This window comes from Paroedura picta, unplaced genomic scaffold (genome assembly GCF_049243985.1).
Source record: "Paroedura picta isolate Pp20150507F unplaced genomic scaffold, Ppicta_v3.0 Ppicta_v3_sca19, whole genome shotgun sequence".
Lineage (NCBI taxonomy): Eukaryota > Metazoa > Chordata > Lepidosauria > Squamata > Gekkonidae > Paroedura > Paroedura picta.
In genome coordinates, this window is record NW_027518616.1 from 576,093 (window position 1) to 601,522 (window position 25,430).

Genomic DNA, 25,430 nt, shown 5'->3' on the forward strand with positions numbered 1-25,430 from the left:
TTCCAAGCTGAAATGAACTGGGACAGGCAGAAAGTACATGGGCTGATAGGAAAAAGCATCTAATTTGCATTTCGTGCTGATGCCTTTGGTACAGAAAAAAAAGAAACAATCAGTATTTGCATTTTAAAAGAATATGCTTGGTGCCAATTTCTCGGATTGCCTCAGTGAGAACTTACAGTTATTTGATTAACAATTATTATGTTGGCATCACCATAAAGCATGTTTGTTTGTTTTTAAGTACAGCTGTTTCTGTGTTGAAATTTCATAGACTATTTTTGTGATGCCTACTCCCTGGACAACAGTTTGTGTTCTTGCTGTTGTTTTTAGCATAAGGATGCACAGTGCAAACAAGAAGGGAAGAAAAGTAGCTTGGTGCAGTGGTAAAGAGCGGCAGCTTCTAATCTGGCGAGCCACATTTGATTCCCTGCTCCTCCACGTGCAGCCAACTGGCTGGCCTTGGGCTCGTCACAGTCCTGATAGTGCTGTTCTGACTGAACAGTTTCTCTCTCTCTTTGAGACTCCTTTAGGTAGTGAAGTGTGGGGTATAAAAACCAACTCTTCTTTTTCATCTTCTAAAATAAGTACAGTTGGAAGATAAGAAGAACCTCAGCACTGTCTTGAATTGGGGTGATTAGGAGTTAAGTAGTCATACATTTAGATTGCTGTAAACACTAGGGGCAAAGCCCACTGTATTCAGGCAAAGCCCACTGTCCAGTCCGACAGGGAAAGGCTTCGTGCCCCAGGGAGTCACCCGACGCAAGCAGTCCACAGGCAGGGGGCATTGTCCTGGGAAAAGGGATCCCGGAATCATACTGGTCCGGTATTGCGACAGAGCCAAGAGAGAGAGATCTAGTTTTGCTTTCCTGCAGCTCTCCAAAGCAAAGCATGCTGGCCCTCCACTGCCCTCAAGTGCCCGTTCGCCGCCTCGCTCCGGCACTTGCAAATCCTTCAATGAATCTATTTTCAGTTGTGCTTTTTTAATAAAGAATTTTACCAGCTACAGATGTCAAGCTGACGGGTGGGTAGTTACCCGGATCTGTTAAAATTTGCTGTTATTGAACTGTTTAAGCAGCTTACCTGTGTGCTCTCTAGGGGCATCAAGTGGTCATTGGAGAGGTTGCCGTAATGTCTGAGGAATTTCTTTGTTTAACGTGGGCTCCTGCAAACGTTTTGCTTTTTCAGGAAGAAGCTCAGTAGGTATACTATGAAGCAAGCAAGGAACAGTGAGTGTAGGCATCAAACTATCTGCAGCCTAGCCACAAGAGGCTTGCAATGTGTTTTCTTTGTCACTATCTTTTGAAATTTCACAGTGCCTAATAATGCAGCAACTAAAAGAATGATTATACAAAAAAAAAAAGCGTGCTCTAAACAGCTGGAAAATGATGCTAGTGTCATCAAAACATTTTTAGCTGAGAGGAAAAATTGTCTGACTGGGAATGTGATACCACTCTTTAAATTTATCAGAAAGGGTACTAAGCAATAGAGAAGGGCCTATTTAGGGGAGAGGCAGCTGTGGGTAAAAGAATTATGGACTACGAATGGAACATTAATACATTTGGGCTGCAAATCAGGAGAATATATTTAAAGTGTAATTTAAATAAAAAAAGATTCCCTTTGAAACAGCTGTTGGCATGGGATTCTGTCAGTGGATTCGGGAAAGGATGAGGGCTCATCTTCTGTTTTCGTTTAATTAACTTTTTTTTCTTTCTTTTTGCAAATGTAACTCCTAGGATTGCTTTATCAAAGGGAAGACCAGTGTATGGGGATGGGGGTGGGTTAACCATTTCTTTCCCTGCCATTTTCTCACTGGAAAAAGTAACCGACATGCTTCAACTTGGTGGTGGAAGTCACTGCTGAAAGTTAGCAAGAGATCATTTCTAGTTCGAAAGTATTTCTTCAGCAGGGAGCACTGAACCGTTTTCGCACCAGAGGTTTTGCACCGGGCTGCAGGCTGGAGTTTGAGCCAGGGCAAGTTGCCCTGCCTCTTCCTGCTCCCACACAGGGGAGTATTTGGCCCAGAGGACCTCATCCATCCTGGATTTGTGCTCCTGCATGGGAGCTGGAGCAGTAAAGTTCCTAGTGTGGAAACTGTCTGAGTTCTGCACCTTTCAGAGGAGCTAGGAGGACAGGGAGACGATTTCATGTTTAAAATGGTCTGCTAAAGCAGTGGTCCCCAACCTTTTTATCGCCGGGGACAACTCAACGCCGGGGACCACTCAACACCTTTTACTGAGGCCCGGTGGGGGGGATAGTTTACTCCTCTACTCTCAACCACTGCCCTAACGCTCTGTGATCGTTATGGTAATGTTTAAACATCCCTTCAAAATAAGATACAGACACGCCACAACAATGAACATAAGGAACATTTTATTTTAATGGAAATTTTAACTCATGACAATGACAAATCAATGGGAACCCTGAGCTTGTTTCTCTGCAACGAGATAGTCCCATCTGGGAGTGATGGGAGACAAGGACACCCGAAGTGTGTTGTAAAGGGCCAGGGGGGATGAAGTAAAGGGCCAGGGGGGGGGAGAAGGCGTCCTTCGGGGCCCACCTCCAATTAGTCGACGGACCACATGTGGTCTGCAGCCTACAGGTTGGGGATTGCTATGCTAAAGTACAGTAATCTGAATTACTGTTTATTAATACTTCCTGCTCATGTCACTTCTTAAAACAAATCTAAATAATAGTTGCTTAAAAAAAATTGAAATGAAAGTTAGGGAAATATAGAAAGTTAGGGAAATAAATCAAAGCCTAATAATTAAAATGATGTATCTGTCCACAGCTAACAGTTGTGAAGTACCAGAAAACACTTATGCCAGCAGACAGGTTTTTGGAAATTGTAGTGAAAAGCATGTTATAAAGAACCCTTTCCTTTTCTGCCGGTGGAAATGGGTTATGGCCTGGGACTTGGCCAACATTATAGCATTGTCATGGTGTAAGGACCATTTCAAATTACACTGAAAAAGAATACCCAGGTATCTGAAGGTTTTGATCTGTTTGAATTCTCTCAATTTTCTCTCTCCTCTCAATCTGAAGGACTTCTCTCCTCTCAATCTGAAGGTTCTCTCCTCTCTTCTCTCAATCTGAAGGTTCTCTCCTCTCTCCTCTCAATCTGAAGGATTTCTCTCCTCTCAATCTGAAGTTTCTCTCCTCTCTCCTCTCAATCTGAAGGACTTCTCTCCTCTCAATCTGAAAGTTTTGATCTGTTTGACTTCTCTCCTCTCATTTTTCAAGAAAGGCATTTCCATGATTTAGAGAAAACCAGAATTTTTGGTCTGATCAAAATTAATAAAAATGGAGTTCTGGTCAGGGTTATATTACTTTCTAGATTGTCTTCTTGTTATTTGACCTATACTGATATCATTGTACCTGCTCTCATTGTAAAATCTTCTGTCGTGAAGGTTACATGCTGTTAGTTTCATTGTTTTTAAATGCTATTAAAAGTTTGTATATAAGAACCCAGTTCTTCATCATCCTCCCCTTCTTCTACCCATCAATCCATCAAGGTCAGTGTTGTCTGCTCAGACTGGCAGCAGCTCCCCAGGTTAAAGTCTTTAATACCCCCTTTTCCCTGATCCTTTCAACTGGAGATGCTGAGGATTGAGCCTGGGACCTTCTGCATGCTCAGCCACTGCGACTCAGCCCCTTCCCATCTCCATAATCCCAAAATAGATAAACTCATCAATTTATGACATCTCTCACTCCCAGTGAATCTCAACAAAACTCTTTGGGTCCCAAAGTTAATGGGATCTGGTTGCCAGCAATTTAGCAAAGGGATGCAGTCTAACCCATAAACCCTACTGGCCCAGAATTGATGCAGTTGGCTTGCCTTGGAGGGAAAAAACAGCAGGGCTTCCAATAATTCTTCAGTCTATCATTGACGAACATTTCTGTTTGGCCACGCATGTTATGACAGCCATGAGTTTAATAGGGGGTGGCTTTACAATATATTAAAACATGATTCTCTCCTTTCCCTGTGTTGCACTGAAGTCTTTCTTCCCCCTGCACAGAGCTTTTAGACTTCTGTACACAGGATCTGGACTCACACTGCATGGAAACTGACAAGTTGTCATATCCAATATTATAAAATGCCCTTTTCCTTCCAAGTTATTACTGGCTTCTCGGTATGCCTCCCATTACCGTTTATGAATGCAGAGAAATGGGCAACAGCCAATTGGAGTGGAGTGTTTCCATTGTGAAGTGCTGAAGACGTTCGATACTCTAGTAGTGCCAATCTCCAAGTGGTATCTGGTAATGTCCTAGGATTACACTTGACCTCCAGATCACAAAGATCTGTCCACTTGGAGAAAACGGCCATTTTGGAAAGGGTTCTCCATGATATTGTAACCCAATGAAGTCCCTCCCGAATCCGCCCCCCCCCTCCTCAGGCTCTACCCCCCAAATCTCCAGGTATTTCTCAACTCAGGACTGGTATTCCTAATAACCAGCTCACCACACATGGGACATTTCAGTGTGCAAATCCTCTTTGTCTCAACCATCACCCAGAGCTTGTACCAGAAGCTCACCAAGAATTAGAAGGATATAACTCTCCACTTTTTATAGCCATTAATGGGCCATGCATAATTCACAGTAGCCACTGGATTGAAATGTACCAGATTTGAGGGACATGTAGTGAGAAACAATGAAGAAACACTGGTACATAAATATAAGAACAATGCAATCCTTTCAGTCATTGAGGATATCCAGAAACCTTGTGGTCTGGCACTTTCTGTGCCTGGTTTTATCTTAGAATAAGAATCATAGAATCATAGAGTTGGAAGGGACCTCATGGGTCATGTAATCCAACCCCCTGCACCATGCAGGACACTCACATCCCAATCGCTCATCTACTGTAACCTGCCACCCCTTTGCCTTCACAGAATCAGCCTCTCCGTCAGATGGCTATCTAGCCTCTGTTTAAAAATCTCCAAAGATGGAGAACCCACCACCTCCTGAGGAAGCCTGTTCCACTGAGAAACCGCTCTAACTGTCAGGAACTTCTTCCAGATGTTTAGATGGAATTTCTTTTGAATTAATTTCATCCCATTGGTTCTGGTCTGTCCCTCTGGGGCAAGCTCTCTTCCTTTTCGCCCCAGGGCCCCAGGTCATCTCCCTGCTTGATGGGCATCTGGGCATCAATGGGGGGGGGTGCAAGGTCGAACTCTTTCGCTCACCTGGCCAGGGAGTGACAGAGCCTTCAGGGAAGCCCCCTCCCACTGCGAACTGCGAACTCACTCTGCCGGGGAGATCTTTGGGCGCCTTGGTGCATGGTTTGTGGCTTGCACAAGCAGCAGCAGATGGGTTTTGTTGGGGGGGGGGGAGTGCAACTATGGTCTCGCCCTCTCATTCTCCATCCTCAGGGCCCCAGCACTGGGTGGGAAAGGCAGCTTCTTCGGCTGTCCTACTCCCAGCAAAATTGGCCTTGGTCTGGGCACCACATTTTGAGGCGCTGGGCTCAGAAAGGGGGGAGCACCAGGACTGTAGGGCTTGGGGTGTATCAACCCCCCCCCCCCCACTCATACACCCATGCAACTTTTCAGGGGGAGAGCAGGGTGGGGGGGCCACCTTCAGCAGCCAACAAGCTGAGCCTCCCTCGCCCATAGAGAAGCCAGGTGGGCTGTGGGGATCAACCCAGCTGGCGCAGCCTGGGATTGAATGCGGTTGCAGTGGCGAGATGCCTTATTTGGCATAGTCCAAGAGACTATGCGTGTGTGTGTTTGGGTGCCCGTCTGTTGACTGCTACCAAGTCAGGGTGGCTTGGATGGGGTGGGGGATTGGTGGGACCCCTCTCCCCTTTACAGGACAGCTCAGGAGTGCTGAGGCTTCTTCATGCTGGCTGAGTATGGCAAGTCAGCAGGCATTGGGGGAGATTTAGGACTGACCTTGGCGCATGGAGTTAGGAGGGCAGAGTCTATTGTCCCCTTACAAACTCAGGCCATCACCTCCTGTGATCCGGACATGATACTCCACTTGATATAGCCCCAAATCCCTTTTGCCTTTTTAGCCACCGAGTCACCCTGCTGACTCATGTTCAGTGTATGGTCTACTAAGATGCTAGATCCTTTTCACACATACTATTGCCAAGACAAGTCTCCCCCATCCTATGATGGTATATGTGCTTTTTCCTACATAAACGCAGAACTTTACATTTGTGCCTATGGAATTTCATTATATTTAGTTTTGCCCACTTCTCAAGCCTAAGTTCATCCTGTATTCTGATTCTGTCTTCTGTTGTGTTTGCTACCCCTCCCTGTTTAGTATTGTCTGCAAATTTAATAACTATTCCCTCTAATCCCCGACACCTCCTGGACTTTTCCAACCTGGAGCTGGGAACCCTACTCACAGTCTCCTTTTTGGGTCTCCCAAAGGGGAGAGGGGTTGTCAAGATAGGACCAGAGAGCTCTTGTAGGCTTGGTTGTTCTCAAAAGCTGCAGGCCCATCTTTAACCGCTCCTAGCGGAGTGGATAAAATAATTTGTTAAGGACACCAAAGGTGGGCCCTGTACGTGATGAGGAAGGGTGCCCATCGGCCCCTTCCCCAAGACTGACAATCGGAGGGCCCAATCGGCAGGTGTGAAGCGCCTGCCGATTGGGCCCTCTGATTGTCAGTCCAGCGGCAAGGGACCAATTGCTTGCTTCGCGCCTCCCAATCCGCTCCCTTTCCTCCTCGCCCGCAGCCCCCTGCCCGGCGCCATAATTTGCCTCGCCGCCACCACGCCAGGTCACTTCTCGCTGCGCCACCACGGCCTCGCCTCCTCGCCATGCCGCCACCGCCTTGGCACTACACGCCCCCAGGTAGCCTGCACCGCGGGGAGGGGGCGACGAGCCACCCTGCACCGCACCGCGCCCGCATTGGCCCTGCCAACTCCTGGGCCCCGCTTACACCCCGCCCCACGGCTGCACCAGCCCCGCCGACTCCGGAGACCCGCTAGCGCCCGCTGCATTCAGACTGCAGCAGGCTTATTTACTAGTTCTAAGATAATGGTAATACCAACTCTTATTTTCAAGCGAGGAGAAAGGGAACTTATTCAGAAATAACGCAATCCTACAAATATCATAAATCAAGAAATGGCTTTTCAGAAATTGGTGCTTAAATGGTTTATTCGCTACCATTTTAAGAAAAATGATTCCAAGATGGCCAAAATGAAACCCTCACTGTTGCCAAGGTCGTTCTCAATTCAAGCCAAACAAAAGGGTGACCCTGGTGAAGAAGAAAGCGGAGGATACGCAGGAGAAGTATTTTCATCTGCTAATCAATTGACTTCCTGGGTGGGAAGATCCTTTTTTACAAAGTGGCTGTTGATGAATAGACTTTGCAGGGAAATCAAACCACAGTTTATGGGGTAATGATTGAAAATGCAGCAGTTTCCATGCCGGTGGTCTGCAGAGCCTTTTAAGATGTGTTGAAGAATTGGATCGGCAAGCTGAGATAATGCGAGACTACTTCCCAAATGATGGTGCGGCCATCAAAGCATTACAGTTTGATTACTTCCTTGGCACTTCTGCTGGGGAGGGGGGGAAGCTGAACTGGCTGTAAGTGGGGCGCCTTCAATTTCAGAGACGACTCCTGATTCTACAATCCATGCCTGACAAAAAGTTCTCATCTCCATCTTTGGCGGCTAACTTGGGATGGCAAGAAAAATAGAGTCACGTGACAGGAAACAGGAAGAGCTTTCCCAAGAGCTCCCACTGACTATGCTCTCATTTGCATAAAAGGTGATTGCTTCCTGACAATTCATGGAGCAGCTCACGTTTGATGCCACACTCCTCCACATGCAGCCTGCTGAGTGACCTTGGGTCAGTCACAGTTCTCTTAGATCTCTTTCCAAGAGGGGGAGGGAAGGCAATTATAAGCTCCTTAGAAACTCATAGTCATAAAAAGCAGGATATAAAAACCAACTCTTCTACATCATATCCTATTTCAAAATGAGTTATTGGCAAGTAGAGTTGCCAAACTCCATCGTGGGAAATTCCTGGAAATTTGGGGGTGGTTTCTCAAGAGGGCAGAGTTTGGAGAGGGGAAGGAACTTAATGGTCATCTGATACCATGAAGTCTGTTTCCTGAAGCTGCCAGGCCTCACATATGCAGGAGTGGGGTAGTAGGATGTACTAATTTGAATCAAGATGCATAAGTAACTGGGTGAGACATATAGCCAAGATTGGGCTAAAGCGGTTGGTAAGACCAGTGAATCGCAGCAAATGATCATACAAGATAAGAAAAGAGTTAACAAGTGCACTGTTTAGTTCTCATATTGTGTATTTGTATGCTAATTTGCCACCATTCACAGGTCTTACTGTGCTTTAGCCCAGGGGTAGTCAAACGCTGGCAGGGGTTCATGGGAATTGTAGTCCATGAACATCTGGAGGACCACAGGTTGACTACCCCTGCTTTAGCCCATTCCCAGCTATACGTCTTACCCAGTTACTTATGCATCTTGATTCTACTGAGCCCTTCCTAGCAACTAACCTCCACCCTCTCTTTACCTATATGTAAGGCTTAAGGAAATCAGTTTCAATGCATCTGGAGAATTGTGCATGCACATGAAAGCTACTACCCAGCACTAAACGTTGTTGGTCTTAAAGGTGCCACGGGACTCAAACTGTGTTTGCAATGAAGATTTCAAAATACATTTGTTCCCAGTGTAGGTGTGAGTCTCCTGAAAAAGGCCCTAAGCTAAGAGTGAGTCTCCTGGAAAAGGTGTGAGTCTCCTGAAAAAGGCCCTAAGCTAAGAGTGAACTAACTGTACTCATCATACCTTGTCTTAGATATACACAAGACAAGATTTCTAGAACATTCAAACAAGAGAAGCACATGCATTCATTTCATTTCTTGAATGCATTAATTCAAGCACACAAAAAGGAACAGATTGCATGATTTCTTTTTTTTTCACATGACAAAGGTCAAGCTTTCTATATTACGAAAGGGTATTTTATCAGTTCAGTTAACAGGGCCTCTGGAAACACTTTGGGCCATTCCGCACCAGGATCTATGTGGCAAATTGGTTGCGGGATGAAAAAACGCCATTTTAAATAGTGGAATTCATCGTTATGCATACCTGGCTTTGTAGTGGAATCCAGTTGCGTTTCTATCGTTTCCCACAGGTTTCCGGTCTCTGCAAAAATCGCTAGCCAGGAAGCGATATTGCTGAGCTTGTCCCGCCCCTGGCCATCAAGCAGCCAATGGGCGGCCGTTATCATGATCCCAAAAAGCCCCTTGCCCTTTAAGGAAGTTAAAAAAAAAACACGTTGCAATGAATCTGTGTTGATTAGTTGCAACGGAGAGACCCATCTACCTGGCTGGTGGTGTATGAGCTGGCGATTCATCGTTGCCACGCTCCCCCCGAGTGGAAAAAAAACTAACCCCCCCCCCCCCCGGCACGGGCGCGATTTTCGGCCGAAAATACAGTAAAAAATAAAGGGAAAATAAACCAGCAAACAGGGATGTGTGTTGTTTCGTGCTTAGTGACTTAAAACAGCTCTGCAGCCAGGGAAGCCTCGCTGGGTAAATGAAGGCTCGCTGGTGCGTTTATCTCCACTCGCTCGGAGAAAAAAAAATGGCGATCGTTTCGCCGGAAGATCAGAGGAGAGAGCCAGGGGGAGAGACTTTGCAGAAACCGCAACAATGGTAATGCACAGAACTTTTTCGCTAGTGTTGCTGATTGGTTGCAAGAGTGTAGCGCTTTCCGGAGGGTGAATCCACTTTTTGGGATTTCCCTGAAAGCGCTACAATGAAGCGCTTTTTGCGGATCGGTTTCAGGAGTGTTGCAGATTGTCAACGACGTTGTGCATAATGGCAAAGCTGTAGCGATTTCAATTTGTAATCATTGTGCTATTTTGGACAAGTGCGGAATGGCCCTTTGGGTTCCCCTTTTTCAATCTGTAGCTCCCTTCCAATGTGCCAGCCCACCCCTTGGGGCCATTTGGCCCCCATTGAGAATGGCTGGTCTCTACAATGTGTGTGGGATCCTGCTGCGCAATTTTTGCACTGCTTAATATGCCATATTAATACTTCTTTTCTCCTTTTCAGTTTTCTGTTTATTGTAGATTTCTACAATCCTAATTGTAGAGAGCCCAGGCTAGCCTAATCTTGTGAGATCTTGGAAACAAAGCAAGGACAGCCCTGGTTAGCATTTTGATGGGAAGACCAAAGCTGTTGCTGTGCAGAGGCAGGCCACGATGAACCACTTCTGAACACCTCTTGCCTTGAAAAAACCCCAGGGTCACCATAAATCCACTGTGATTTGATGGCAACAACAACAAAATCGTATTGCACTGTTTTTAAAATGTCCCAGTCAAGTGGATTGTATTGACTCACATGGTAGTGTGTGTTGGGAGAGAGGAATGTGAATTTTTGTAGAGCGGGTGTGCCTTCTGTATGCCTGCTCAGCCAGGTAATTAGTACAAATTGCTGTCATTAATCAGTGAGTTCTAGCTTGACTATGTGGACCTCTAGGAGGAAGGTGTCCTCTCCTAACACCCAAGGCAGATCTAGCTAGGAGATTTATTGGTCCCAGGAGGTTTTGCCCTGCACAACTGTGTATAGCCCCCATCACAACTTCTCTTTATGTGTTTGAGCAAAGCAGTAAAGAAGAATTCCCAATTCTTAAAAAAAATAAAAATTATAGGATTAATAATTTACTGTAGTTGTTCTGGCTTGTATCTGTCTGAATGCATATCATGCACCTGTCTAGTTTATGGAGCTCTGTCTGGAAAGTAGCCTCCTATGAAATCACAAGATTCTCCCTTCTGCTAGGAAGGAATGAGACACATTTCCAAAAAGCACAGGGCACTCCATTTCTGAGCAGAGCCACGTTTTGTTATTCAACACAGGTATTTTCCCTAATTGTGATCTATTGGGGAGAAAAACGGAAGATTTAATGGGGCTGAAAACACACACTTTCACCTGCACAACACTCTCTCTCTGCGTTTGCACACAGTAAAACATTGTGAGCATATTAGCTGCTTAAAAGTCTGTTAAAGGCATGATTCTTTATGATACTTGTGCTTGTGTTACCTCGCTTCTTGCATTATGTTTCTAGGAGCTGGCAATGCTGGCCAATAAAACCAAAATATGCCTTTTATTAAAATTGGTCTCAGCAGCCCATTTTGCATCTTTCGAAAACTGGAGAGGAAAGCCTCGCTAACACTTGCAAAGGAACATTTATAAAAACACAAAACATTCTCATGAAATCATAAATATTGAAGTCCACCATTCCTCCAGTGCGACTCATGCATCAGTCTAGTGCAGCCTTTCTCAACTTTGTTAGTGTTGAGAAACCCTGAAACATTCTTCAGGCTTTGAGAAACTCCAGAAGTGGTATGATCATGGTTGAATGTGGTTGGGAAGCAGAGCTGTGCACGTGCCTTGCCAGGGCCCCTCACATTCCTGACCACTCCAGGCCACCATTGGCCATTTTGGGAGGAGAGGGAAAGCCTTAGAGCAGGGGTCCCCAACCTTTTTATCACCGGGGACCACTCAACGCCGGGGACCACTCACCAGGGACCACTCAATACCTTTTACTGAGGCCCAGTGGGGGGGTAGTTTACTCCTCTACTCTCAACCACTGCCCTAACGCTCTCTGATCGCTATGGTAATGTTTAAACATCCCTTCAAAATAAGATACAGACACGCCACAACAATGAACATAAGGAACATTTTATTTTCATGGAAATTTTAACTCATGACAATGACAAATCAATGGGAACCCTGAGCTTGTTTCTCTGCAATGAGATAGTCCCATCTGGGAGTGATGGGAGACAATGACACCCGAAATGTGTTGTAAAGGGCCGGGGGGGATGAAGTAAAGGGCCGGGGGGGGGGAGAAGGCATCCTTCAGGGCCCACCTCCAATTAGTCGAAGGACCACATGTGGTCTGCAGCCCACAGGTTGGGGATCGCTACCTTAGAGTACACCAGCCAAACTGACTGTTTTCATCAGGGGAACTGAACTCTGTAATCTGAAGATCAATTGTAATTTCATTTGTAATCTGTTAGGACTTTCAGACTAGAGTAGGTCTCTCCAGAGAAATAGACCTGCAGAGTAACAGAGCATTTTGAAAGTGTGTGATTATTAGTTACCTTTGTGGATGAGGCACAGATCCAGAATCACAATGCTTTGAGGTTTAAGAGAGAATAAACTTTACTGGAAAGATTATTTACAAATATATATCATATTCTTCTGCTTTAGTCTCCTTACTGAAGCATACAAATTGTAAAGAGTAGTTACAAAAGCAACACATTGCAATCCTCTATGCCTAGGTTGCAGGCAGACTACATCGCACACATCAGAAGATGGAGAAAGCTGAGAGCGTTCATGGCTGCTCCTTGCTTCTGCAAAGCACACACGCTAATTGATCTTCTTGTTCCTGAAGAAAGAGGAAGTGGGTGGAGCCCTCTATTACCTGAATCACATATACACGTGTCCTAGAACACGTGTATTTGAACTGTGGGGAGATTAGTCAAATTATGCAAGAGGGGGGTAACTAGCATTATAGGATCATTGCCTGTGTATATGAGGTAGATTACACCCACAGGAACGCAAGGCAGACACAAATGTAATTGGTGATACAGTAAATATAAGCTTTATTGAAAGAAAATAACAAAAAGCACAAAAATAGCTAACACACCTACAAATAGTCATATAGAGAAAGGGAAGAAGGGTGGAAGAGAAGGCTTGGTATAATTACCCATGTGAAGAGAGTCAGAGGAAAGCAACGCGAACCAGCATGGAAGGTTCCAATGGATCCGAATTGGAAAGCACTCAGGGTGGCTGTCTGAAGCGATGGTTTATATGGGGTTTTAGAGAGTGGGCTACGTGACAGGACTCAGGTGAGCACATGATGGAATTTTCCATGGGCCACGATGTTGGACAATGCCCTGGCCAGGTCCAGAGATGGCTGGAGACGGGTTTAAACAAAGATGTTAATATGTCTATGGCATCACGTCTCAATGGGTCTAGCAGCTATGATTTGGGAAAGAGATTTCCCCTGGCTGAGGGGCCAAGTGTGAATACAGTGCAAGACAAAGAGGTTTGCCTAGGAGCCCCTGGGCAAAAAGGATGGAGCCAGTCCTCTCGATCAGCAATATAATCGGGTGGGGGCGGGAATTTGATGGAGAGAAAGATTTGAGCCAGGAGACACCTGGATTAGGCACAGGCTGTACTTCGGAACCTAAGGCAGAGAGCAAGATTTCTAAGATGGGTCTGGCTTGGCTTGGCAGTCTTTAGCAGTGTCATGGTTTTGGCTTAAGTCTAGAGAGCCAGTTTGGTGTAGTGGTTAGGAGTGTGGACTTCTAATCTGGCATGCCAGGTTCGATTCTGCGCTCCCCCACATGCAACCAGCTGGGTGACCTTGGGCTCGCCAGGACACTGATAAAACTGGTCTGATCAGGCAGTGATATCAGGGCTCTCTCAGCCTCACCCACCCCACAGGGTGTCTGTTGTGGGGAGAGGAATGGGAAGGCGACTGTAAGCCGCTTTGAGCCTCCTTCGGGTAGGGAAAAGCGGCATATAAGAATCAACTCTTCTTCTTCTTCTAGAACAGTGGTAGTCAAACTGCGGCCCTCCAGATGTCCATGGACTACAATTCCCATGAGCCCCTGCCAGTGAATGCTCATGGGAATTGTAGTCCATGGACATCTGGAGGGCCTCAGTTTGACTATCCCTGGTCTAGAATATTGAGAGGTGCCATTAGTTGTAGAAGACAGTGTGCCTGTCTGTGAGGCAGGGGGTCCTGCCATTCTTCGCACCACCTTAAACAAAGGAACCCCCAGGACATGTGCTTGGGGATTTTCCAATGCAACCTCATCTGTGACCTCTTGATGCACTAGTGAGCACACACACTCAGCTGCTTAAACAGCTTAACAACATCCCTTCCAGTCTGACTTCAAAAAATTACTTACTGAATGCAATTCCAACATAATCTCCACTCACCACCTGGAGGTTGACAATATCCTACTGATATCTTCACCTGGAGGGAGCCATTCCTGTTCCAAAGAGCTTCTTTCCTCTTATGCTTTCTTCCATGGCCTTTGTAAGCAATGTATTAGAGGTCTCTAAGCTTCTTGCAGCCTTCCTGAAGACTTGCTGATCAAATTCTTGGTCTTGCAAGTTTCTATTTCCATTCTGTAATTACTGTTCCATAATTGCTCCAAAGCAGCAACATCTGCTTGGTGCTCATTACCATTTCTTCTCATGGCCTTAAAGCTTTTTATGCACTTTGAAAGAATCTTGGATTGTGTTATCATTATGGTGGGTTTTTTTTTCCTGATGTCTTCAGCAAAAGCTAGGCAAAGGAAGTCAAAAATAATTCAGAAAGCCCTGATTTGTCAAGGAGCTTTGAAGAAGAATAGTGGATAAAAAACGGGATTTCATATTTCTTTCCCTCCCTTCCTTTTGCATACCAAGTTGCCATTCCACATCTGGAAGTGAAAAAGGCATCCAGTTGGGACATTTTTCTAACTGGTTAGATGCCAGTTTTAAAAAGAAAAGTAGCCTTCACACTATATTTTCAAAATATGTACAACACACGTAACCTCCCTGCTTCTACGAGCATTGAGCCAAATTGCTATTATGAATACATCAATCGTAACAGTCAAGCAAATTTCAATAGCAGCCTCAGCCTTGATGGAGATTCCATTACCAGCATTCTTGAAAGTATTTTAGGGATGAAGAATGGCTGCAGTAGGCATTTTTCAGCATACCCAAGGGACCATAAGTAGTCAACAACAGGTTAGATGCAAGAAAACATCAGTGAAGCATCACTCAAAGAACAAATCTTTTCCCGGTCCCCTTGTCTTCTGCAAGCACCCCGCATTACCTTCAAGGCCATATGTGATCAGGATCCTGTGTACCAAAAGGACCGCCTGTTTGTCTATACACCAGAGCAACTCAGTCTATATATTCCAGCAGATTGGTGATCCCTGGCCCCAAAGAAATCTGGCTGGCCTTGACCAGAACCGGAGCCTTCTCTTCCATCCCCCCAACCTGGTGGAATGAGCTCCCCGACAAGATCAAGGCCCCACCAGAACTCAAACAGTTCCAAAACGAAGCTCTTTCACCAGGCTTTTGGACGAGGATCCAAATCTAACCCAACCACTAGCAAACTGCAAACACCAAATTACCAAATTCTATGAGATGCAATCAGGCAACTAGCTTATATTTTATTGTGAGGTGCTGACTTACAGCAAGGTCTTCAGTTCATGCCCTTCAAGGAAGTAGTAAGGGAAGCAACCTGAGGTTTTTTTTTCTCCTGATTAATGTTCTTTTCTTATTCTCCCTTCTGCAGGCCCATACTGGTTACATGTTCAAACTCTTTTGGGACCAGGTCAGGAAAAAGACCTTCAGATGTCTTTCAGAATACAGAAAGAACAGAGTTTCCTAAAGTACAACTTGATCAAAGTTTGAGGCACGCTGAACCATCTTCCACACTTGCCCATAGTCACAATGCAGAGGTGGGTCTAGCTCAGCCAGTGTTCGATTTTAATGGTCCATACTTAATGTCCTGTCAAGAGTCAGCTGTGGCTGATGTTCACCTGTTAAACCACCTGTTAAACTACTTTTAGCTGTGTCCCTTCTTTGTTCTGCCATTACTGGACAGCTTCTAGTGGCCGGGAGTACCGTTGACTATGGGAGGATATTCTAGGCACAGTGGGGGAAGGATTTCACCCCCCTGTAGTGCCCTGTAAGTACCTGTTAAATCTGTAAAGTTCTAATGGCCTATTTTATTGGCCAAGAACTTTGATACATTTTTTTTAAAAAGAGGGAGGAACGATTATTCGTTGCTCTACTCGAAAACCGTCATTCTCCAACATGACCACATAACAAAAGGGAGCCTTTTGGCAGAGGGCCAAGGTACAGGCTCTTCTTGTGGTGGTGCGGGCTTCCAAGAGCCTGCCCCGCATCATGGCCAGCACCCACATGATGACGAACAGGGCATATGTGGCGCTGTTCAAGTAGCTTGCAGAGCAGGGCTACCAGCACACTTGGGAACAGGTGCAGACTAAGTTCAAAAGATTAAAATTGGATTTCCTAAACAGCCTTGATCAGTGAGAGGGGGAACTGAGGGAGAGTGGCCAGACCCCCTTCCACCACCAGATCATAGAATCATAGAATCACAGAGTTGGAAGGGACCTCCTGGGTCATCTAGTCCAACCCCCTGCACTATGCAAGACACTCACAACTCTATTGTTCATCTACTGTAACCTGCCACCCCCTTGAACCTTCATAGAATCAGCCTCTCCGTCAGAAAGCTATCCAGCCTCTGTTTTAAAATTTCCAAAGATGGAGAACACACCACCTCCCGAGGAAGCCTGTTCCACCTAGAAACCGCTCTAACTGTAAGGAACTTCTTCCATATGTGCAGATGGAATTGCTTTTGAATTAATTTCATCCCATTGGTTCTGGTCCGTCCCTCCGGGGCAAGAGAGAACAACTCTGTTCCATCCTCTATATTAGCGATCCCCAACCTGTGCGCTGTGGGCCGCGGACCACATGTGGTCCGTCGACTAATTGGAGGTGGGCCGCAAACGACGCCTTCCCCCCCCCCCGGCCCTTTACTTCACCCTCCCTTTACAACACACTTCGGGTGTCCTTGTCTCCCATCACTCCCAGATGGGACTATCTCGTTGCAGAGAAACAAGCTCAGGGTTCCCATTGATTTGTCATTGTCATGAGTTAAAATTTCCATGAAAATAAAATGTTCCTTATGTTCATTGTTGTGGCGTGTTTGTATCTTATTTTGAAGGGATGTTTAAACATTACCATAGCGACCAGAGAGCGTTAGGGCAGTGGTTGATAGTAGAGGAGTAAACTACCCCCCTCCCACCGGGCCTCAGTAAAATTGTCAAGCGTTGAGTGGTCCTCGGTGATAAAAAGGTTGGGGACCACTCTTTTAAATACTTGAAGATGGGGAGTGAATCCAAGCTTGAAGGCAGTTCACCAAACAAAGAGGAAAAATGGACCCCTTTAAAATTGAGGGTAAATGGTGGCTGCCAGGCTCAAACATTTTTAATCGTATTTTCTCTGAGTCACAAGTAAATGGGTTTCTGCAAAGTCCAGTTTATTGCATTTCTCCACTCCCCACCCCAGGGTAAATTTCAGAAATTTGCCCAGGGGGTGGCAGGTGCCTGATTTTAGCCTTCATAATGGTTGACATGCTCTGTCTCATCAGGATCAGCATCTATAGGCATGCTCCTTTCCTTATAGACCACCACTCCTTTCATGCAACCAAAAAGCACACAAAGAAATTGCAGATAGCAATAGATTGATGGAATCACAAACCAAGAACCTAACTTCTCTTTCCCCTCTTTCTCTTGTTCCATACATCCTCAGCAACTCTGGCACCAGGAAGCAGGGAGCACTTCCTAGCCCCCCCCCCCCCATCATTGCAGATGACACCAAATTGGGAGGACTGGCAAATACTCCAGAAGATAGAGACAGAGTTCAACGAGATCTGAACACAATGGAAAAATGGGCAAATGAGAACAAGATGCAATTTAATAAAGATAAGTGTAAACTTCTGCATCTGGGTTAGAAAAATGAAAAGCATACCTACTGGATGGGGGATACGCTTCTAGGTAACACTGTGTGTGAACGAGACCTTGGGGTACTTGTGCATTGTAAGCTAAACATGAGCAGGCAGTGTGATGCAGCGGTAAAAAAGGCAAATGCCATTTTTGGCTGTATCAACAGGGGCATCACATCAAAATCACAAGATGTCATAGTCCCATTGTATACAGCACTGGTCAGACCACACCTGGAGTCCTGTGTGCAGTTCTGGAGGCCTCACTTCAAGAAGGACATAGATAAAATTGAAAGGGTACAGAGGAGAGCGACGAGGATGATCTGGGGCCAAGGGACCAAGCCATATGAAGATAGGTTGAGGGACTTGGGAATGTTCATCCTGGAGAAAAGGAGGTTGAGAGGGGACATGATAGCCCTCTTTAAGTATTTGAAAGGTTGTCACTTGGAGGAGGGCAGGATGCTGTTCCCGTTGGCTGCAAAGGACGCGCAGTAATGGGTTTAAACTACAATTACAACAATATAGGCTAGATATCAGGAAAAAAAATTATCACAGTCTGTTCAGCAGTGGAATAGGCTGCCTAAGGAGGTGGTGAGCTCCCCCTCACTGGCAGTCTTCAAGCAAAGGCTGGATACACACTTTTCTTGGATGCTTTAGGATGCTTTGGGCTGATCCTGAGTAGAGCAGGGGGTTGGACTAGATGGCCTGTATGGCCCCTTCCAACTCTATGATTCTATGATTCTAACATTCATCTCTAGCATCTAAAACACCCACAGGAACAGTTCAGAATCACAGAATCACAGAATTGTGGGTTCATCTACCTTGAACAGACAAGTTTAAGCTTGCAGGGCACATGGTAGACCCACTCATTTTCACTAGTTCCACGTTCAGAAATGGCAAGGCACCTACATTGGGGGGGGGGAATCTTGAGGGTTCCCCCCCCCCTGAGAACACAATGAATATGTTGCTTCTGGGAGGTATTGTTGAAAATAAGCGTCATTATTTCCTAAAACAGGATGTGGGAGAAGCACACTTCGTGTCACTTGAGCGCATATGCAGTGCTCAAGAATGTCAAAGCACCTACATTTTGGTTGGGGGGTGGGGACGTTTGGGGGGTTTGTCTGAGGAATGAGATGGAAATGTTCCTTTTGGGGAGGATGTGTTAAAAAACAAGCTTTATCATTTTATGAAAAAAGAATGCGGGAGAAGCATAGTGTCACGTCAAGACATTTAAAGTTCTCCATTGTGTAGCTTCGCCAAGGCTCATGTAAACATTTATCAGGTGATATGACCATATATGTTCATGCCAACCTGCCTCCTCCTCCTCCCTCCCCAAATGACCAATCATGGGCCTGGAGGGGGTAGAAAGAGGAGGGGCCCCAAGTGGACATGTATACAGCTATGCTTCCCAACCACATTCTGCACAATCATGCCATTTCTAGAGTTTCTCAACACTTGAGGAAGGTTTCAGGGGGTTCTTGATGAAGTTCTCAACTTCTTTAAGTTGAGAAAGGTTGCTACACTCTGAAACTAGCCATAAAGTCATCAATCTGAACTGTGCCAGATCCTTTGGGATCACCTTGTAAGCATCTCTGATCTTTTTTTTTTTTACGCAGAATATTAAGCTTAGCATGAATAATAATATACAATTAGCATCAATAATCATAATTTGCTTCCATACTGCAGCTCTTTGGTCTCCTTGTCAGCTCCCAGAATCCCATTATGTCTTGTTCCATGTCTTTCATGTTTTACACATCTGGAGTTTGATGTGGAGAGATGCTTAAAAAGACATTCAGGGCTAATACTGAGTTGTTCGTATCGTGTGCATTTGACAGAGAATCCATATTTCATAGCAAATGTAGCAATTCTTTTTTAAAAAATACCATGCAAATTGTTCATGATGATCTTTTAAAGGCCCAATAGTGTGTTTTATCATTCATAATGATAAGGCTCGCTTCCGTTTTCTTAGCAAAGAAAGCATATTCAGGCTTTCTCTGAATATGCTTATAATTAAATCATGATATGCAGCTCCCAGGTTCCCCTTGTTTTATTGCAAGTGATTAAATAAGTCATAATTAGATTTGACCCACTGATGCTAAGACAAATATTAAGTTTGACTGCAGAATAACTATTGAAAAAAAAACAGCACAGAGGAAAGGGCAACAGTAAAAACATGATAAAGAGGTTTTAGAAAAATGGGGAGAGGACAACAGCACATAGAATCATGCAACCCATAGGAGAATTTAGGTGTGCCAGCCTGAGGATGCCATCAGTGACCAGCAATCCAATGATTTAACCTCTAGTCCAACCTGGAAATGATGTTGTGATGGACTGCACTTTCTAAAAGCTTAGAAGTACTATACAAACAGCTGAAGAACTGTAAAGGGTTAATTCTTCACAGAAACAGAGTCTTGAGTGAACAGATCCTCAGGATCCCTCAAGATCCTGGGCTGAGCCAGCAGTACTTTGGGACAACCAAAGTTCTTCAAGAAAGAAGAAAACAGAGCACTAGGGCAGCTATGTCTGAAAGGAAAAAACTGAAGGGAAAATTTTGACATTGAGGGAGAGAAGATGTCATCAAGTAGAAGTGATCCTCAAGCATTTGCCAAAAAATGCTAGCATATCACTCCTATGCCACTTCCAGGTTGATCTAGAAGTGATGTCACCACACTGCAGACAATTCCCCTCTCCTGGCCAAATAAGTACAATGGACGAGCTGATGGTGGAAAATCTCTCACCAGTTCAACCACCCGGGCAGCCCTAGAAGACTTCTTCTCCTGTATTTTCTTCTTCATACCTGTATTTTCATCAGCAATCAAGGTGCCCTCCGCAACACATGAGGGGATGTGGGAGAGAGTTGTCCATATTTTTCTCATTACTAGTGAGGGCCTGATGCTCATGGGAGGCCCATCAGCAGCTCTGGGCACCCCCTACCCACACCACTGATTCCCATTTCTGCAGGCGGAGGATGGTGGTGCCTGCCCCTGTGGGCAGAAGATGGCAGCATGGGGCGCCCATCCAAACACTAAAGCACCAAGGTAATTGGCCACTCCACCACCACCCACCAGGTGATGGGTGCAAGTGGGCTCTCTGGGAGAGGCTACAGGGTTTGCATCCCCCATTACCACCCTTTGCCCTGCGCACCAAATAGCCAGGTATGCACTTGAATGCCATACACTATATCCTTCAAGCAGAGTCCATTTCTTCCCTAATCTCTCACATTAAGAGACTAGAGTATTTTGGTGCATGCATCAACATTGCCCTCCTACTAGGGTCTCTCTCTTCTATATTAACATATATAAACTTTGCGTAGAAGTTCTCATGGAGGCTATGGCCAACAGGCACAATGTTGGCACACACAACCCAATACATATCCCACAAAAATGTCTTGCTTGGGTATCATATCCACCTTGCTTTGTTTCTCTTTTTTAATTAATTATTTATTCAAAGTTTTTTAAAACAACATAGACAAGAAAAAAGAAAAACAACATAGCTTGAACTTTGGGTCAATACAAAGCACTAAGAGTGGCTATTTAAGAGTGGCTCGCGTAGCTCAGTGAAGCTATGAGCTATGCCGTGCAGGGCCACCCAAGACGGACAGATCATAGCAGAGAGCTCTGACAAAATGTGATCCACTGGAGAAGGAAATGGCAAACTACTCCAGGATCTTTGCCATGAAAACCCAATGGACAAGTTCAAAAGGCAAAATGATATGACGCCGGAAGATGAGCCCCTCAGGTCGGAAGGTGTCCAATATGCTACTGGGAATGAGCAGACGGCTAGTACGAGTAGCACCAGAATGAATGAAGCAACTGGGCCAAAGCCGAAAGGACACTCAGTTGTGGAGGTAACTGGAGGTGAAAAGACAGTCCGATGCTGTAAAGATTTTTATTCCATAGGAACCTGGAACGTCAGATCCATAAATCAAGGCAAGCTGGACGTGGTTAAACAAGAGATGACAAGACTGAACATCAACATTTTAGAAACATCAACATTTTAGAAACATCAACATTTTAGTTCACTAACTAAAATGGACAGGAATGGGTGAATTTAATTCAGTTGACCATCAGGTATACTTCTGTGGACAAGAATCTCTCCAAAGAAATGGAGTAGCCTTCATATTCAATAAGAGAGTAGGAAAAGCAGTCTTGGGATACAATCCCCAAAATGACAGAATGATCTCAGTTCGAATCCAAGGCAAACCATTCAACATCACAGTAATCCAGGTCTATGCCCCAACCACTGCTGCTGAAGAGGATGAAGTTGACCAGTTCTATAAAGCCCTACAACACCTTCTAGAAGCAACACCAAAAAATGATGTGCTTATCATCATGGGGGATGGGAATGCTAAAGTAGGAAGCCAAAAGATAACCGGGATAACAGACAAATTTGGCCTTGGAGTACAAAATGAAGCAGGGCACAGGCTGGTAGAATTTTGTCAAGAGAATACAATGGTCATAGCAAACACTCTTTTCCAGCAACCCAAGAGACGACTCTACACATGGACATCACCAGACGGTCAACACAGAAATCAGATTGACTATGTGCTCTGCAGTCAAAGATGGAGAAGTTCTATATAGTCAGTAAAAACAAGACCAGGAGCCGATTGTGGTTCAGATCATCAGCTTCCTGTTGCAAAGTTTAGGCTTAAATAGAAGAAAGTAGGGAAAAGCACTGGGCCACTCAGGTATGAACTAAATCATATCCCTGACGAATATACAGTAGAGGTGACAAATAGATTTAGAAATCATAGAATCAGGCTGCCGGCAAGGGAGTCAGGCCGCCGGCAAGGGAGCAACTGCGAGCTGCGCTGTGCGCGGCTCGCAATTGCTGCCTTGGCGGCGGCGGGCCAATCGGAGGGAGCCCTCCGATTGTCAGTCCGGAGGAGGGGCTAATCGGCACCCTTCCTCATCCCGGACACAGTCCGCCCTAACTCCTCCCACCCAGCCCTTACGGCATTATTTAGTATGCGGCGCCCGTGGCGCCGCGGGCGGTGTTAAGATGGGCTTTTTTCCTAGTTAATAAATATGTTAAAAAGTACCGGGCCGAGCACCAAGCCCTGAGGTACCCCGCTACTCACCTCCCTCCAGTCTGAGGAAACACCATTGACAACAACTCTATGAGTGTGGTTCTCTAACCAATTCCCTATCCACCTGACTATCTGAAAATCCAGATTGCAGTCCTTCAATTTATCCATCAGAACACCATGGGGAACCTTATCAAAAGCTTTACTAATAACGCATTTCCTCCAACAGAACTCTAATGCAGCAACATACAAAGTCCTCATTCACATACATCTGCAAGCTGAAATCTACTCAGTCTTCCCATATTTTACAGACATGGCAATTTAAAAATATTGTATGCATATTAATTTCTATCTATAAAATAATTTCCAATTGCCAGTTAGTTAATCTGAAATATGCTTAATTCTCTCCCCCTTCCAACTCTATATACCTATGCTACCAATTTTGGACAAGCCTTTTATTATGATCTCATCCTCTTCCCTCCCTCACATGCAGGATATTCCCTTCTGTCTTCTTGCTGAGCAGCCCCTTTATCTATTCTTATTGGGTCGTCTAAGGCTGCCCTACCCAGTCCCTTATATATCTCTATCTATATTTATATATGTAATGGACCAGCCCAGAGAAATGAGGGAAAAGACAAAAACACTTTCTTATACTCAGCTTTTAAAATGGCACATGAGAGGCTTTTGAGAGTTCAAAATAATCAAAAACTTGATGGATCAAGTAGAATCAAGTGTAGGATGTATGAGGCAAACAGCTAATAAAACTGAGATAACATTGTATTAACAAAAACAAGGGAGGGAGGCTTTTTTTTTCCAATTTCTTCTTAAACACTCAAGCATAGGTTTCTGAGTTTCACCTACATGTAAAATTTAGAAGGCTGGAATATAACAACCAAGTTCCCCAAATCTTTCTTTAGACACAAACCATGGATTGCTCCTATTTTCTAAAAACAATTGCCCTTATTACCTGGGTAGGGATCACTTCTCTCTATTAGACAACCTCCATCTTTTTGAAATAGTGGGGCAGGTGGCATTTTGCCACGGAAACCATTTTGGGAACCCCTGCTTTACCATACTTTGGTAAATTTGATTTAATGAAATCTTAGTATACTGTGATGGAAAGCTGGCTGGAGCAGAAAAGGCAAGTAGGAAATATTTTGGAAGCAAGATCTCCTAGCCTCCCCTGCCTATTGGGAGGCGTGCCTGCAACCGTCTAAGAATTCAGATTTTTAATACACATTTACAGCATTATGAGGGACTGACAGTATTGATTTCTGACCAAATTTATGTCATGTATTTCTAGATTTTAGAGGCCTATCTTCCATTTAGAAAGATTAAGGTAACTAAAAATAAAACAACTGGGAGATGTAGATGAAATTACAGCTTTCCCCTTTACATATTGAATTGCCTCAGAGATTTTACAATATAACTTCAATTCCAACTAGTTAAAAAAAAGATGATTTACTTTTTCCTGGCATTATCTGTTCTGTTGCCAGTAGTTTTCACTGGCCCACAAGCTAGCATTTCTGTCTCCCAACATCTTTGGAAGCATTTGTGAAATTATTTTAATTGAGCTAACAGCCTCTTGTACATACTCTTCAGAAGCTGACAGGGCCAACTGTCACCTCAGCCTATAAAATGCCAGAGAGAGAAAAAAATAGTTTGCACATCCTCAATCATGTGGAGCCTTCTACCCAGGTTAGAGTCACATAGGAACAATGGAAACAGGTAAATGGCGCACAATCAGGAAGAGTATGCATCTGTACCAAATGCCAAGAGACAGAAGAGAACAATTTTCTAATTTTGTTGATTGAAGGAAGCTGAACAATCTTTCCTATTTAACAGAGAGCAAACCAGAACAGAAATGTAGGACCACAAAGAGCCACCATGGGCCTCTGGTTAAAAATTCCATCTTCCCCCCACTATGACCATGACCTGAAACAAATATCATAAGAAAACATCACTTGGCTTTCTGTTGCTGTAAATAAAATAATAGTTGTATCTTAGGGAGAGCCAGTGTGGTACAGTGGTTATGAATCCTGGACTCAGATCAGGGAGAAATCCCTCCTGGGGCCATAGAAGCTTCTTAGTGACCTTGGGCCAGCCAAACGCTCTTACACCAACATGGCTCATAGGGTAGTTGTGTGGATAAAATAGAGAGTAAGCCACCACAGGCCCCTATTTTAATTCATACCCTGTCTTTCTCCTAACAGGAAGGGTGTGAATTATAATAATAAATAAACCCCCTCAAAATAAGTGAGACATCAGTATATCTCAAATAAGACTAAACTACAAAAAAACAAAAAACTGCAAAAATAATTCTACTAATCCTCCCTCTCCGCAACACAGATCTGGAGGGGCCTTTTATGCTCTGGTGTTTCCTTTGCTTTCTCCACGTATTATCAGCAGGTTTTGTTGTTGTTGTTGTTGACTTTTCACCCACTTTTGCCATGCATATGAGTTGGGCTTTCTATGTTGTTCTGCATGCATTTTCCTTACTTCATAGCTCACATCACTTTCCCTTCATGGTTTCTACAGGATTCTAAAGAGTGGTTTTGATCTGATGTTTCCACTTGCTTCTCTCAGAAGGCAAAGGTAATTCAAAAGCATAATGATACCCTTGGATTCCCCTCCACTATTGATGCCCCTTAGAGGCCACTCCTCCACCCCTTACATTGTGAGGAGCTTTTAGTCTCTCCTTTTTGGTCAGTTTCATGCAGGCTTTGTTTAATGAAATTCTTAGGTGAGATTCTTTGGGGCTTTTCGCACGCCTTCAAAATCGCACAATGGTTGCCAATTGAAAACGCTACTGATTTGCCATTATGCACAACGTCGTTGACAATCTGCCACACACCTGAAACCGATCTGCAAAAAGCGCTTCCT